The sequence below is a fragment of the Oryctolagus cuniculus genome, chromosome 5 (genome assembly GCF_964237555.1).
Source record: "Oryctolagus cuniculus chromosome 5, mOryCun1.1, whole genome shotgun sequence".
Taxonomy (NCBI): Eukaryota; Metazoa; Chordata; class Mammalia; order Lagomorpha; family Leporidae; genus Oryctolagus; species Oryctolagus cuniculus.
This window is the reverse complement of record NC_091436.1, coordinates 121,671,891-121,687,505: the sequence shown is the minus strand read 5'-3', so window position 1 is coordinate 121,687,505 and position 15,615 is coordinate 121,671,891. Positions and strand designations below refer to the sequence as shown.

At 37.1% G+C, this 15,615-nt stretch overlaps 1 long non-coding RNA gene across 2 annotated transcripts in view; it reads right to left on the bottom strand.

Moving 5' to 3' along the window:
- The window catches only part of LOC127493030 (uncharacterized), a 49,769-nt gene that overhangs the window by 18,485 nt on the left and 15,669 nt on the right, over positions 1–15,615 (bottom strand). For both annotated transcript variants that reach the window (XR_007922951.2, XR_007922952.2), the window contains exon 2: positions 6,631–6,684. This is a non-coding gene — a long non-coding RNA (uncharacterized lncRNA). The remainder of the gene's footprint in view (positions 1–6,630; positions 6,685–15,615) is intronic.

Here is a 15,615-nt window from a genome sequence, read left to right as displayed (position 1 = left end):
ACTGCCTTCCCTGGCCACAGCAGAGAGCTGGACAACCAGGACAGAATCTGGCGCCCCAACCGGGACTAGAACCTGGGGTGCCAGTGCCACAGGCGGAGGATTAGCCAAGTGAGCCGGTGCACCGGCCAATTTTGTAGTCTTTTAATAGCAATCTTTATTTATAAATGGTGACAAATTCCAAATATTTTATATGTACAGATTTAAGAACATAGTGATACTTCCCACCTCACCCTCCTTCCTGTTCACACCCTCACTCTCCCTCCTCCTTCCCTTCTTATTCTTTTAATTTTTACAAAGACATACTTTCAGTTTATTTTATAATCATAAGAAATATGTGTATGTAATTGAAATAAATATATGTATATTTATCATAACATATATGTCTCTAAATGTGTACATTTATATTTATCTTACGGGGACACAGGCAGCATGGCATAGTTACCATGTGTAGCACAATATCGCTTTTGCCACCAAATTTTGATCAAAAAATGAAATGTGTTTGAAACAAATGAACATATATATTTTATACGGATATTTGTAATAAAAAAAAACCTCATTGTTAAGAGAGACATAGGATTTGCTGCACAGGATCTACTATGTCCCTGAGAGTTATGATATAATGTAACACCAAATTGATAGTGAAGAAAGATGGCTGAGAAATTTACCTAATAATTCTATGGGAGAAACCTGTGAAAGTGTGATTTCAAAGACTTTAACAATGGCCAAATGTATATTTTGATTACTCTGGATAAATTTATGTGATTCTAAATGGTTTGGTGATATGTTAGGTCATAAAATTCCTTTAAGTACAAACTCAGTATTTCCCTAAAATGTGGCAGAAACATAAAAAAAAAAAAGGTTGATAATCACTGCTTTAACTGAGAATCTGTATGACATCATGTGCTACTTAATATTCCCAATACCATCATTTCAAAGCCCTAGAGGCATACCTGTTTTCTATAGCAGTGGTCACAATATGGGAATCAGAGTAATGTTTGCAGATGTAAACCAAATCATAGCCACCTTCATGGCACTTTATTTGCTTAGAGTTGTAAGGTACCCCCACTTATGTGCTGAATGTCTCTATCTAGCATTAGGCAATCTTCCTAATTTTTTGCTTTTGTATGCAACTTTAGGTTATTTCTTTCTTTAAAAACTTGAAATGATTTCCCATTTTATACAATGGAGTCTCTAGGCACTTTAGGTGAGCATGAGTAATGTCACGTTCTTATCTCATTCTATATTTTCAGGATAGTAACCAATTACCTCAGATAATCACAATACTTGCTGCAACCATCATATACTCTTGGGCATGTCCACCATATTTTGGTAAATTGGTAAAGTTCATTTTTCATTGAAAAAAAGTCTTCATAAAAGTCTGCATAGCAAGGCAAATAATCAACATAGATAATGGGCTATCTATAGAGGGGGGAAATATTTTCAAACTGTATATCCAACTAGTGGCTAATATCCAGAATATATAAAGAGTTCAACATAAAAATAGTCTTACTGAAAAAATATGAATAGTTTGAATAGACATTTCTCAAAAAAAGATACACAGGCATCCAAAAAATATAAAAATTGCTGAAGACAATTAATCATCAGGGAAAGGCATAGTCACTTTCAATTGTTCAGTATCTCCTAGTTGTCATAACTATTTTCTCCTCTCTAATCCAAAACAAAAATCCTTCCAGTTCCAGCTGAGAAGTAGTCTGAGTTTCAGCCTACAGAACTCTTCCCTACCATGACCCTCTTTAGAAGTTGCCTTCCTATCTTGCTGTACCCCCCACCAAATACTACTGAGTGACTTTTTCTTCTTCGTCCCTCCCTCCCTCCCTCCCTCCCTCCCTCCCTCCCTCCCTCCCCCCTTCTTCCTCTCCTTCCTTCCTTCCTTCCTTCCTTCCTTCCTTCCTTCCTTCCTTCCTTCCTTCTTCTTTTTATATTTAAAATTGTAACTATCTAAGTAAGAACAGTATCAAAATATTCACCATCTTGATGATGGTCTCCAGCTCCTTCATTTCATTTAACACAATGGCTTAACTATAACAGGTGATGAACCAATTGAACATTTCATTTGTTCAAAATTTCATTCATTTAGTACAATTGTTATGGGAAAACGGCAGCAGAGGAATTATAGTTACTTTGGTTTTTGTCTCACATGGAAGAAGAATTTCCAAGTAGACAAGAGATTTAAAAGTATTTATTAGAATCAAGGACCTCTAGCCAGAGCAGCATGAAGCAGGGCTTCCAAGAGAGGAAAGAACCCCACAAACTTCCTAGCATTTGGATTTTAAGTACAATTTCAAAGGAAAGAAACCTTGACAATCAGATTGGTATTCAGTTACCAGGTGGGGACAAAAATCATCAAAAGACCTGATTTACAATCCTTTATCCTATCTGGTTGCTCATGCTAAAACAAACAACCAAAAAACCATCCAGAAGGCTGGGATAGGTAACCTGCCTTCACAACAAACTGAGAACTCAGATGCCATCTCCACCTTCCTTGCTATTCTCATGGTAAATTTGTAAATTTGAAGATTCCTAAGGAAGCAGACACTTTGATCAGCTAAGCTTTTGAAAAAGGAAGCAAATATTTTACACCCCAAATTCCATTGGGATCCCCTGACCCATCTGACTCCTCACACAATATATATATATCCTCACAGGATACCTCTTATGCTGAATGCTACACAGCTAGAGAAGAACACTAAACACAAAGCAAATAATTCTTTTGTGACATCAGCAAAATTACCGTGTTATTATATATGACTAAAGTGAAATAGATGAGCTCAGCAGGGAAGATAGCAAGATTTGGGAAAGCAGGTTTTTAAGACCTATTGATGCTCTAAGTGATAAGTAATTGTTAATTTTGTTTGTGAAGTTAATTATCTAGCAGGAGAATGCAGAAATCAACCATATTTCTGTAGACATCAATAAAATTTATAGTTCATCTAGAACAGCTCTATTTCTTTTCTTAATAATAAGGAGAAGTATCTTGTAAATAAACGGAGTTTAAGAATTCTGTGATCCAGCATTACCACTACACTGTATTTATGCAATAGAAACAAAATTACTATATCAGAGAGATAGGTCCACTCCAGTTTTTTGTTTTTTGTTTTTGGTTTTTGGTTTTTTTTTTTTCTTGCCACAGCACATAGGATGCCAGTGTCTTGAGTTTATCAATACACAATTATAATTGTACCAAACTGTCATACCACACCCCTTAAAATGTGCAGTTATTTTCTGCTACTGAAAAAATTAAAGTTGTATAATGACTCAAACTGAAGAAAAAAGTATTGATGGAAAACAGCACGGTGGAGAAAGAGTGCAGAACAAAGAGATCAGCTAGAACTTTCTATCTATTTATTACAGTAAATTCTGGTACCTCTTATTTTAAATTTGTATTAAAATTAAAATATTAAATATTACATTATATGCTAAATTAAAATGTACCTACATGAAGATTAATAATAATAGAATTATCTATTGGTTTACTTTCCCTTTTTATGCAATAATAGAAAAACTGAGACTTTTGAGTTTCTCACTCTTCCTCTTGCTTCTTTCCCTTATTGTTGATAGAGCTATCAGTGTGTTTTAAAAAATTATAAAACAATCATGCTTATGTAAGTATGATTATCTCCCAAGCCATGATTTATAGAAAGAAAATAGATAGGGGCCAACATTGTAACACACCAGGTTAAAACTCTTTTCTATATTGATGCACCAGTTGGAGTCCCAGCTGCTTCATTTTTGATCCAACTTCCTGAAAATGCATCTAGAAATGTTAGGTAGGAAGTCAGAAATGAGCTTATGTGTGTGTGACAAAGGCCTAAGGAATTGACATCTAGGTCCAGCATCCGCATCTCAAAGTCATCCCAATAATCTTCCAGGTGCAGCCCAGTATCTGCACTTCAAACGTCCTGCCTGGATCCTGATGACCTTCCAGAGGGTCCTGCCCCTTCTACCTGGTAACAATCCTTCCTCTGAGGCGGGGTGATGTCAGCCAGGCTTCCTCTGTCTGATAGCATCAGGGAAAAACTCAGAAAGGAATTTTTTGTATTTATACCCTGGACTCCTGGCACCTGGCTTCTGCCTTCTGCCTCTACCTCTTTCTCATTCTTTCTCTATCCATTTGTCTTTCAAGTAAATAAACTACTAAATAAGTAAAATTTTTAAGAAGCAAAGAAATGGCAGATTTAATTTTTTAAATATGAAGAAAACACTCCCTGAATACAATTTAGAAAATAAAATATGAGGTAAAAATAAAATCACCATAATCCCATGCTCAAAATTGAATTATTTTATTCACTTCAGCTTCGTTCCTTCCATTTTGAAATAATACCTTTTTTTGTTAAATTGAATGGGCACAACTTCTGTAATCATTACAGGTATTTTTATTTTTCTGTCTTTTTATATTTTATTCAGTAAGAAAGATTTCCCCCAGCCACTGGACAAAGCATCCTTGAGGCTACATTTTATTTAATCTGAAGCAATACAAGTTTATTGGGCTCTCAAGCATTGTCTCTATTCAAAATTTGAATGCTGTGTTTAGTATAATAAACAGAATTCTATACTTGATTTATGACTAACTTTTCTCCCTATTTCTTGTTCGGGTCCCCATTAGGTTGGAATGCTACAATGGTCTTGGGTAAAAGGTTATTCTCCTTCTATATTGCCAGCTGATCTTAAGCTCCGCTGTTACTAGGAGTTGGAGAAGGAGAGCCAAAGAAAACATGGCCTCTTTGAAATGTTGTTCTTGAAAGCAAGTTCTATGCTCCATGTAGTCTGGTTTAGCAAGATTGATCTCCTCCCCTTGATTTCAGTTAAGTACACTTCTATCCTTGATAGTCATTTGGGAACCTTTCTAAAACCATGAATTTCATCGGCATGTCTTGTGGCTGGTGTCTCTCCACTACTGTAGAGAACCAGATTATTAAGAATCACACTGATTTTTCTGCTAAAAACATCTAGTCTGTGGAAACATTGCTTGCATTTATGTTGCATGTCCCAAAAAGACCTGGTTATGCACGTCAGTCCCAATATGTCACCCTCTGTTACCTATAACCTAAAAAAGTTATGATCCTTTACTTTTTCATGTGAATGTCTTAGTATTGCTTTATGCTAGGAAAATTCATCATCATTTTGAAGTCTAAATTTATATTTTCTTTTCAAATAAAAATTGAGAAAAGGATTTCTCTTTTATTTTCCCTATAAATGCTGCAAATTGTTTGACTTCATATTTGTTTAGATTGCTCTTTGATTGAGACAGTTTTATTTTTAAAAATGAAATCAAGCTCTCTGATTTTGTCATTATTTCTGCTTAGAAAGCAGAAACAGATATTGCTTGATATCAGGAAATTTCTCTTTTGCTTAAATGTTCTTTTCCATTTACTTGAATGACATCAAGCTCTCCTTACTATCTTCATATTTTGGTGCTTCTTTAACAACTCTTCCACTTGACCATAATAATTGAATGTTAGAGTCATTTGAGATTCTATTTGAGATCTGTTTGTCTTCGTGGTAGAATCTCATCCATCCCTATGAAATCAGCTGCTATCTATAGACAGACAATTGGCATATTTGTACCTTCTTTGAAGAGTTGTCTTTGACCTCTAAACATAAATTCACTTTTTCTATTTAATCCCTTCATCTGTAAATCAGTCCTTCATATTTAAATAGTAATATCCATTGTTCTCCAACATACTTTTTGTCCCACAATGCTCCTTATTTCAGCAAAAAATTCAAAGCTCAGAGGGGTCTTCAAACAGTGTATAGGAATTTATATTATGCAAAAATTGTGCATTGATTTAAAATCTTTATTTGGTGGAGAGTTTGCTTGTGATTATAAAATAAAGTATGTCATTGTAAAAATTAGAAGAAAAAATAAGAAAGGAAGGAGAGGGGAGGGTGGGAGTATGGACAGGATGGAAAGTATGGTGAGAAGTATCATTTATGCTCTTAAATCTGTATATATGGGCCGGTGCCGTGGCTCAATAGGCTAATCCTCTGCCTGTGGCACTGGCACTCCAGGTTCTAGTCCCGGTCAGGGTGCCGGATTCTGTCCAGGTTGCCCCTCTTCCAGGCCAGCTCTCTGCTGTGGCCCGGGAGTGCAGTGGAGGATGGCCCAAGTCCTTGGGCCCTGCACCAGCATGGGAGACCAGGAGAAGCACCTGACTCTTGCCTTCGGATCAGCGCGGTGCGCCGGCCACAGCGCGCCGGCCACAACGCGCCAGCCACAGCGCGCTGGCTGCAGCGGCCATTGGAGGGTGAACCAACGGCAAAGGAAGACCTTTCTCTCTGTCTCTCTCTCTCTCACTGTCCTCTCTTCCTGTCCAAAAAAAAATCTGTATATATGAAATATATGAAATTTTTTCAGTATATATAAATACAACATTTTTTAAAGAAGAAAAAATTAAAACCCTATTTTAATTCCATTTTTCCACAACCTTTCAGAATTTGCCTATTCTCATGGTTTGTTCTTAGTGTACATGAAATCTGCAATTCACTGTGCTTATTCTTAGCTCATATATTCAATAAATCATGATATTAGCTCTTAGTCTAAATATCTTAAATCCATTAATTTCTCTACATTTCATTTGTCATCATCCTAACCATTATTAAAACCATTACCTTGATCATCATGTCATCTTCTAGCCTAGATGAAGTTTCATTCAAGGTAGTTTTCTACAATAAAATTGACAAAACAATTATTGATTATTGGATTCCTTTGTCTAAATATTTACATTTACCCTCTACTTTTATTCAGACTTCAGATTATTATGTTTCATGATATGCTACAGTCCAATGATATAATCATACTTGTGTATGTAATCATATTTTCATCAGAAGCATTTCGACGATAGTGGCTTATTTTTTGTGTTCTTTCTAGTTTAAAGGCTGTTTCATGTACAACCTTATCCCAACCACAAACTATTTGCCTCCTTTCCATCAACCCCTACACTACACACACACAGATACTCTTGGCCTAGTTGATATTCTACTTTGTGTAACTTCCTTTAGGAAGGTTTCTTAATCTTAGACAAGTTTCTTTTTTGTCAAAAACTATATTCATTTTAATCATATATCTCATCTTTATCATTTTTCTATGTCTCTAATGCTGACTGAAAGTGTATAAATCATGCATACTTTATCCATTACTGTATGTTCAAGGTCTAGAACAGTGCTTAACACTGAATATGTGCTTAGATATATATTGAAAAACAAAAATGCAGCTATAGCAAAGCTGTAGTTCAAGACCAATAGACTGAATGATCAGAATCGGTGACGAAGTAAAAGAAAATAGTTCTTGTTTTTAATTCTTATGGGCTGTTATAGCAGTATAAAAAAACTTCCAGAAGAGTTTTTAGAAATGTGCAAAACATTCTGTGCAAGGTGACTGGTGAAACTCTGCAGCTAGAAACAAATAAAAGTAAAGCTTGAATATTCTTTTCTATAAGACAATTCCTCACCTCACATTACCAGATTAAATATACCTGTATAGGTTTATATATCACTCTATCCAACCAGAGAGACAGAGATGAGGAGAAGAACTGGAATAAATATATAACAGATTTATCACTGAGTGGTAGAACTTAAGAAACTTAAAAATATTCATTTTACTCTTGGTATTTGCATAAGACTATACACATATTTAACTTCATAATCATAGTATATCACCAGATATAAAGTAATATTAAACAAAAGTCTGCAGCAAACACACATTTACATAGATTCAACCAATGTTTATTCAATGTGCTAGAAGCACTGTTAAACTTAACGTTACAGTTTTAATTTTGAATCGGATGTTTTTCATTTGTGTTCCCAAAAGAATCAAATATAAAGCACAAAAAATTAAGAAATTAGTCATTGTTTAAGTTTTATTTAAGTTATACAAGTTTCATGCATTTCAACATACAGATTTAGGACCAAAGTGACACTTCCTCCCTAACCTCCCTCCCATCCATGCTTCAATACTTCCTCCTCCTCCCTCTCTTGTTTCCACTCTTAATTTTTTTAAAGTTTTTTTTTTTTTTTTTGACAGGTAGAGTTATAGACATTGAGAGAGAGAGAGACAGAGAAAAAGGTCTTCCTTCCGTCGGTTCACCTCCCAAATGGCCACTATAGCTGCCGCTGCGCTGATCCAAAGCTAGCATCCAGGTGCTTCTTCCTGGTCTCCCATGTGGGTGCAGGGGCCCAAGCACTTGAGCAATCCTCCACTGCCTTCCCAGGCCACAGCAGAGAGCTGGACTGGAAGAGGAGCAACCAGGACTAGAACCCAGTGCCCATATGGGATGCCGGCGCTGCAGGCAGAGTATTAACCAAGTGAGCCATAGCACTGGCCCTCCCCACTCTCAGTTTTTACAATGATCTATTTTCAGTTTGCTTAGTGATCATATAGATAATCCTACACTAAGTAAAAGAGTTCAATATAGTATGAAGAGAAAAAAAATAACAAAACACTGTATCTCTATGGAATAGACAAGGGCTGTAAACAATCATCAAATCTTAAAATGTTAATTTCACTCCAACACATACATTTTAGGTAACCTATTGGATATATTAGATCAGGGAAAATGTATGCTATTTGTCTTTTGGGGACTAGCTTATTTCACTAAGTATAATGGTTTCCAGTTGTGTCCATCTTGTTGCAAAAGACAAAATTTCTTTATTCTTATAACTGAGTAGTATTCCATAGTGTATATATACAATAATTTCTTTGTCCAGTCAACAATTGATGGACATTTGGGTTGATTCCATATCTTAGTTATTGTAAATTGTGCCTCAATGAACAAGTGGGTACCAAAAACCCTTTCATGTAATGGTTTTGTTTGGTTTGGGTAAATTCCCAGGAGTAGGTTGGCTGGATTATGGCAAGTCTATATTCAGATTTCTGAGGTATCTCCATACTGTCCTTTTTAGTCGCTGCACCAGTTTACATTCCCATTTTTCCTACATCCTTGCCAGCATTTGCTGTTGTTTGTTTTTCTATGACAGCCATTGCAACTGGACTGAGGTGAAACCTTATTATGGCTCTGGTTAAAACTTCCACGACTAATGTTAGCCATCGGAATTGTCTCTTGAAAAATTCCTATTCATGTCCTTTGCCCATTTCTTAACTGGACTATTTTGTTAATGTTGGATTTCTTTATCAGTTGTATAGTTTGCAAATATTTTCTCCCATTCTGTCATTTTCCTCTTCACTTTCCTGAGTGTTTCTTTTGTAGTGCAGAGGCTTCTCAGCTTGATGGAATCCCATTTGTCAATTTTGGCTTTGATTGCCTGTGCTTTTGGGTCTTTTCTAAGAGGTCTTTGCCTATGCCAGTGTTTTTCAGTTTCCCAAATGTTCTGTAGTAATTCAATGGTATCAAGTCACAGATTTAGGTCTTTGATCTAGTTTGAGTGGATATTTTTTATTAGGTGTAAGGTATGGGTCAAGTTTCATATTTCTGAATATGGAGATTAAGGTTCCCCAGCACAATTTGTTAAAGAGATTGTTCTTGCTCCAAGGATTGATGTTAGCTCATTGGTGAAAGAATAGTTCATTGTAGATGCATGGATTTATTTCTGAAGTTTCTATTCTCTATACATCTGTTTATGTGCCAGTACCAGGTTGTTTTGTTTAGAACTGTCCTATAGTATGTCTTTTTTTAAAATTTATTAATTTACTTGAAAGTCTGAGTTACACAGAGAGAGAAGGAAAGGCAGAGAGAGAGAATGAGATATCTTCCATCTGCTGGTTCACTCTCCAATTGGCCGCAACAGCCGGAACTGTGCCAATCTGAAGCAAGGAGCCAGGAGATTCCTCCGGGTCTCCCACATGGGTGCAGGGGCCCAAGGACTTGGACCATCTCGTACTGCTTTCCCAGGCCACAGCAGAGAGCTGGATTGGAAGTGGAGTAGCCAGGACTCTAACCTGTACCCATACGGGATGCTGGCACTGCAGGTAGCAGCTTTACCCTCTATACCACAGTGCTGGCCTCTGTAGTTTGTCTTGAAATCAGGTATTGTGATGCCTCTGTCATTGTTTTCTTGTATAAGATTGCTTTAGTGATTCAGATTCTCTTGTGTTTTCATAAGAATTTTAGCATCCTTTTTCTGTGTCTGTGAAGAATGTGTATTTTGTGCTATTTTGATTAGGATTGCATGCAATCTATAAATTGTTTTTGGTGGTATGAACTTTTTGTTGATGTTGATTCTTCCAATCCATTAACAGGGAAAATTTTCCCATTTTAATATTTTCTTGTATTTCTTTAGTGTTTTCATTGACATCATTGGTTAAATCAATTCCAAGTTATTTAATTATTGTTGGAGCTCTTGTGATTGGGAATGATCTTAAAAGTTCTTTCTCAGGCATGACATTTTTATATCCTGACACTTTACCAAACTCTTTTATAAGATCCAATAGTCTCTCAGTGGAGTCTGTTGATCCCCTATATATAGAAGCATGTCATCTGCAAATGGAGATATTTTGATTTCCTCCTTTCCAATTTATATATCTTTGATTTCTGTTTTCTTGCCTGATGGCTTTGGTTAAACTTCCAGGACTATATCTCTGGTTAAAACTTCCAGGACTAAATTGAATAGCAATGGTGAGAGAGGGTATCCTTGTCTGCTTCCAGATCTGATAGGGTATATTTCCAGCTTTTCCCCATTCAACATGATGCTGGCCATGTGTTTGTCATAAATTGCCTTAATTGTGTTGAGGAATGTTTCTCCTATACCCAATTTGGTTTATATTTTCATTATGAAAGGATGTTGTCTTTATCAAATGCTTTCTCTGCATCTATTGAGATAATCATATGGTTTTGGTTCTTCAGTTTGTTAATGTGATGTATCACATTAATTGGTTTGAGAATATTGAACCATCCACGCTTACCAGGGATAAGTCCCTCTTTGCCTGGTAAATGATCTTTCAGATGTATTGGATTTTGATTAGCTAATATTTTGTTGAAGACTTTTGCATCTATGTTCATCAGGGATATTGACCTATATTTCTCTTTCTCTATTGTATCTTTTTTCTGGTTTAGGAATTAAGATGATGCAGGCTTCACAGGAGGAGTTTGGGAGGATTCCTTCCCTTTCAATTGTTTTGAGTAGCTTGAGAAGAATTGGAATTATTTCTTCTTTAAGTGTCTGGTAGAATTCATCAGCGAAGTTGTCCAGTCCTGGACTTTTCTTTCTTTGGAGGATCTTTATTAATGACTCAATTGCCGTCTTTTTTATTCTTCTGTCTAGGTTTTCTGTGTCTTCATGACTTGATTTTGGTAGATTGTATATGTGTATGAATCTATCCATTTATTCTAGGCTCCTCAATTTATTAGAGCTGTATGCTCTTTGTAGTAATTCCTGATGATTCCTTTTATTTCTGTGATTTCCGTTGTTAACATTTCCTTTTTCACTTCTGATTTATTGATTTAGGTTAGTGTGGCCAATGGTGTATCAATTTTGTTAATTTTTTAAAAGAACCATCTCTTCGTTTCACTGATCTCTTATGTTGATTTTTTAATTTAAATTTTCTTAATTTCTTCTCTAATTTTAATTATTTCTGCCCTCCTACCAATTTCAGGTTTGGTTTCTCTTTTCTAGCTTCTTGAGATGCATTGATAACTCATTTATTTGGTACCTTTCCTATTTCTTCATGTAGGTACCAATTGCTATAATCTTCCCTCTTAACTATTGCATTTACTGTATCCCATGAATTTTTTTTATTTTTTATTTTATTTTGACAGGTAAAGTTAGACAGTGAGAGAGAGAGACAGAAATAAAGGTCTTTCTTCCGTTGGTTCACCCACCAAATGGCCACTACAGCTGCCGCTGTGCTGATCCAAAGCCAGGAGGCACCTGCTTCCTCCTGGTCTCCCACGCAGGTACAGGGCTCAAGCACTTGGGCCATCTTCCACTGCCCTCCCAGGCCACAGCAGCGAGCTGGACTGGAAGAGGAGCAACCAGGACTAGAACCTGGTGCCCATATGGGATGCTGGTGCCACAGGTGGAGGATTAACCAAGTGAGCCACGGCGCCATCCCATGAGTTTTGATATAATGTATTGTCTTCATTTATTTCTGGAATTTTTTTGATTTCTCTGTTGATTTCCTCTATGAGCCACTCTCATTAGGGAGTATGTTGTTCAGTCTTCATGTGTGCATGTACCATCTAGAGATTGTCAAATTATTTATTCCCAGTTTCATTCCATTGTGAATAGAAGATGCTTAGTCTGATTTTGATTTTTCTGAAATTGTAGAGACTTTATTTATGTCCTAGTATATGGTCTATCCTAGAGAAAGTTCCATGCACTGATGAGAAGAATGTGTATTCTGCAGCTGTGGGTTGAAAAGTTCTGTAGGTATCAGTTAGCTCCATTTGTTCCACAGTGTCTGTTAGCTCTGTGGGTTCTTTGCTAATTTTCTGTCTAGTTGATCTGTCCATTGATGAAAGTAGGATGTTGAAGTCCCCAATTACTATTGTATTGGAGTCTATGTCTAACTTTAGATTAATTAGTATTTCTTTTAAATACCCAGGCCCCGTGTAATTATGTGTGTATACATCTATTATAGTCACATCTTTCTATTGAATTGATCCCTTAAGCATTACAAAAATGCCCTTCTTTGTCTCTTTTAACAGTTCTTGTGTTAAAGGCTATTTTGTTTGAGGTTAGGATGGCAACTGCTAACCATTTTTACTTTCCCTTAGAATGGAATATCTTTTTTATTTTTTTACATTCAGTCTGCATGTCTGTTTGTTGGTGATATGTTTTCTAATAGGAAGCAAATAGATGGGTCTTGTTTGTTAATCCATTGAGCTAGTCTGTATTTTTTAACTGGAGAGTTGAAGCCATTTACATTCAAAATGACTATTGATAAATAATGAGTTTGTCCTACCATTTTTTCATAAATATTCCTGTTGTTTACTTTGGATTTCTTTTGTACTTTTACTGGGAGATTTTTCTGCCTTCACATTCTTTTATAATGATGACTATCTTTCTGTGTTTCTGTGTGTAACATATCCTTAAATATCTTTTGTAAAGCTGAATGAATGGCAACAAATTCTTTCAATTTCTGTTTATTATGGAAGGTCTTTATTTCACCTTCATTCATAAATGAGAGTTTTGCAGGGTAGAGCATTCTTGGTTGACAACTTTTTGCTTTAGACTTGGACTATATCTTGCCATTACCTTCTAGCCTACAGGGTTTCTGATGAGAAGTCAGCTGTGAGTCTAATTGGAGATCCCCTGAAAGTAATCCTGCTTTTCTCTCCTGTACTCTTTAGAATATTTTGTTTATGTTTTACTGTGGAGAGTTTGACTAATATGTGTCATAGTGAGGATCTTCTCTGGCCATGTCTGTTAGGAGTTCTGTGTGCTTCCTCTACTTAGGCATGTCTTTCTTTCTCTAAATTGGGGAAGTTTTCTATAATTACCTCACTAAATAGGCCTTCTAGTCCATTCTCTATTTCCACAACTTCAGGAACTCCAAGTCCCATATGTTGGGTTGTTTGATAGTATTCCATTAATCTTTTCTTTTAAAATTTATTTACTTATTTTAAAGTCAGAGCTACACAGAGAGAGAAGGAGAGGCAGAGAGAGAAAGTAGTCTTCCATCCACTGGTTCACTCCCCAATTATCTGCAGTGGCTGGAGCTGCTCTGCTCAGAAGCCAGGAGACAGGAGCTTCTTCTGGGTCTCCCACATGGGTGTATGGGCCCAAGGACCTGGGCCAACTTCCACTGCTTTCCCAGGCCATAGCAGAGAGCTGGATAGGAAGTGGAGCAGCAAGGACTAGAATTGACGCCCATATGGGATGCTGACCCTGCAGGTGGTGGCTTTACCTGCTGTGCCAAAGCACCGCCTCTCCATTTATCTTTAACATTGTTTTTAAGTTTATTTTCTTCTCAGTTTTTTTTTTATCTGAGTGTAAGATTTCCAAAGATTTGTCTTCTAGTTTAGATATTCTTTATTCTGCCTTGCCAAGTCTGCTGTTAAGGCTTTCCACAGCATTTTGATTTGCTCTACTGAATTGTTTATTTCTAATATTTAATTTTGATTTTTCTTTAAAATCTAAATTCCATGGGAAAAATTTGCATCCATGTTCTGTTTGGTTTTCTTTAATTTGTGGATTTGTTTCCAATTGCTTTTGAGTAATCCTATGATTAATTTTTTGAATTCCATTTCCTGCATTTCCTCAATCTCTTCATCTTCACATGCTGATATTGAAATGTTTTTGTGCTCCTTTCGGAGGGGGGTGTCATGATATCTTCTTTTTTCCTGTTTCTTGAATTTTTTTATTTGTTTTTAGGCATTTGTTGAGTTGATTTTTTTGTTTTTGTTTTTGTTTTTGTTTTCCTCTGATGTCTTTTATCTTTAAACTATGCCTCTGTGGCTTTGTAGAATGTCTTTACTTTCAGTAACTACCGAGAGGTGTGTGGTGTGTGTGTCCAAGGAGCTCTGGTCAGTGCTCCAGGATTTGGCAAGTATTCAGGGTAACACCCAAGCTGGGTGTGGCAGATCTCAATGGTGGGGTGTTAGGCCCCAGTGTGTTCAACACTCATCTGTTCCACTGTATGAACCACACAAATGATTTGTTCATTTTTCACTATGAGAATGTTTTTCACTGCAGTGACCTGCTGTAGGCAACCAAGAAGCTCTGCGCATGTGGAGCCACCCCCAATCATTGCCCAGACCCCAAGCTATACCCTGCACTCTCTCAAGTAACCACTGAGCCCCACTCCCATCCCAGTCTCAGCATACAGTGTTCCCAAAGTCACTGGTGAAGAGATTTCATTCTGCACTGCAGCCTTTCCAGTAACAGAGAGGCAGATGTTTCCTGAGCCAGCTCTGCCTATGCATCTTGAGCCTGAGAGGCTGTGGGCACCTCACCATCCTTTGTAGCTGCCCAGCCACCTCCCAGCCAGGCTCAAAATCAGTAGGGACTGTGGATTGTTCCCTCCACTAGAATCTCTGAATGACATGTGTACACAAGAGCCACTCTCTGAATGTTGCCCTCTCTTCCCCACTGCCATCGGTACTGCAGAGCAGATGGCACCTGTCTCAGCTAGTTCCTTTGCTTGTACACAAAGGCTTTCACAGCTCCCGCCCAAACCCAACATGGTACCTGCATTTTCTCAGCTTGGCAGTGGGTGCTATTGCAGGAAAATTGGGGTGAAATAAATGTGCCCCCTCTATATCCATTGGGTCTGTGAGCAGCCACTAGCAACTACTAGCCCCCAGAGCTCCAGTCTGGACTCATGCCATGCTCTCCTGTGGTTGCTGCAGTCTTGCTCACCTCCACCTTCAAGATGCCGCCAGCTCCAACACTCTGCAGCAGCAGCTGTGCTTGTGTTCTTGCTTGTGATGAGCATCTGCACCCTCCACACAGGTCCATGGCATTCTTCTTCCTCTTGTAGGATTTCCAGTGTGGTTGTCTCTCAAATTCTCCCTGAGAGTGCACTTCCTACACCTTTTCTTTTTTTATCTATTTATCTCTAGCCTCATATAGTATGTCATTCCCTAATCCACCATTGTGATCAGTCTCGGAAATTTCATTTTTTTATTTATGCCACCATGAATTGCAGGAACAGTAGTTGTCATGTCTTTATTTATAAATAATAAACTTATTTCAGAA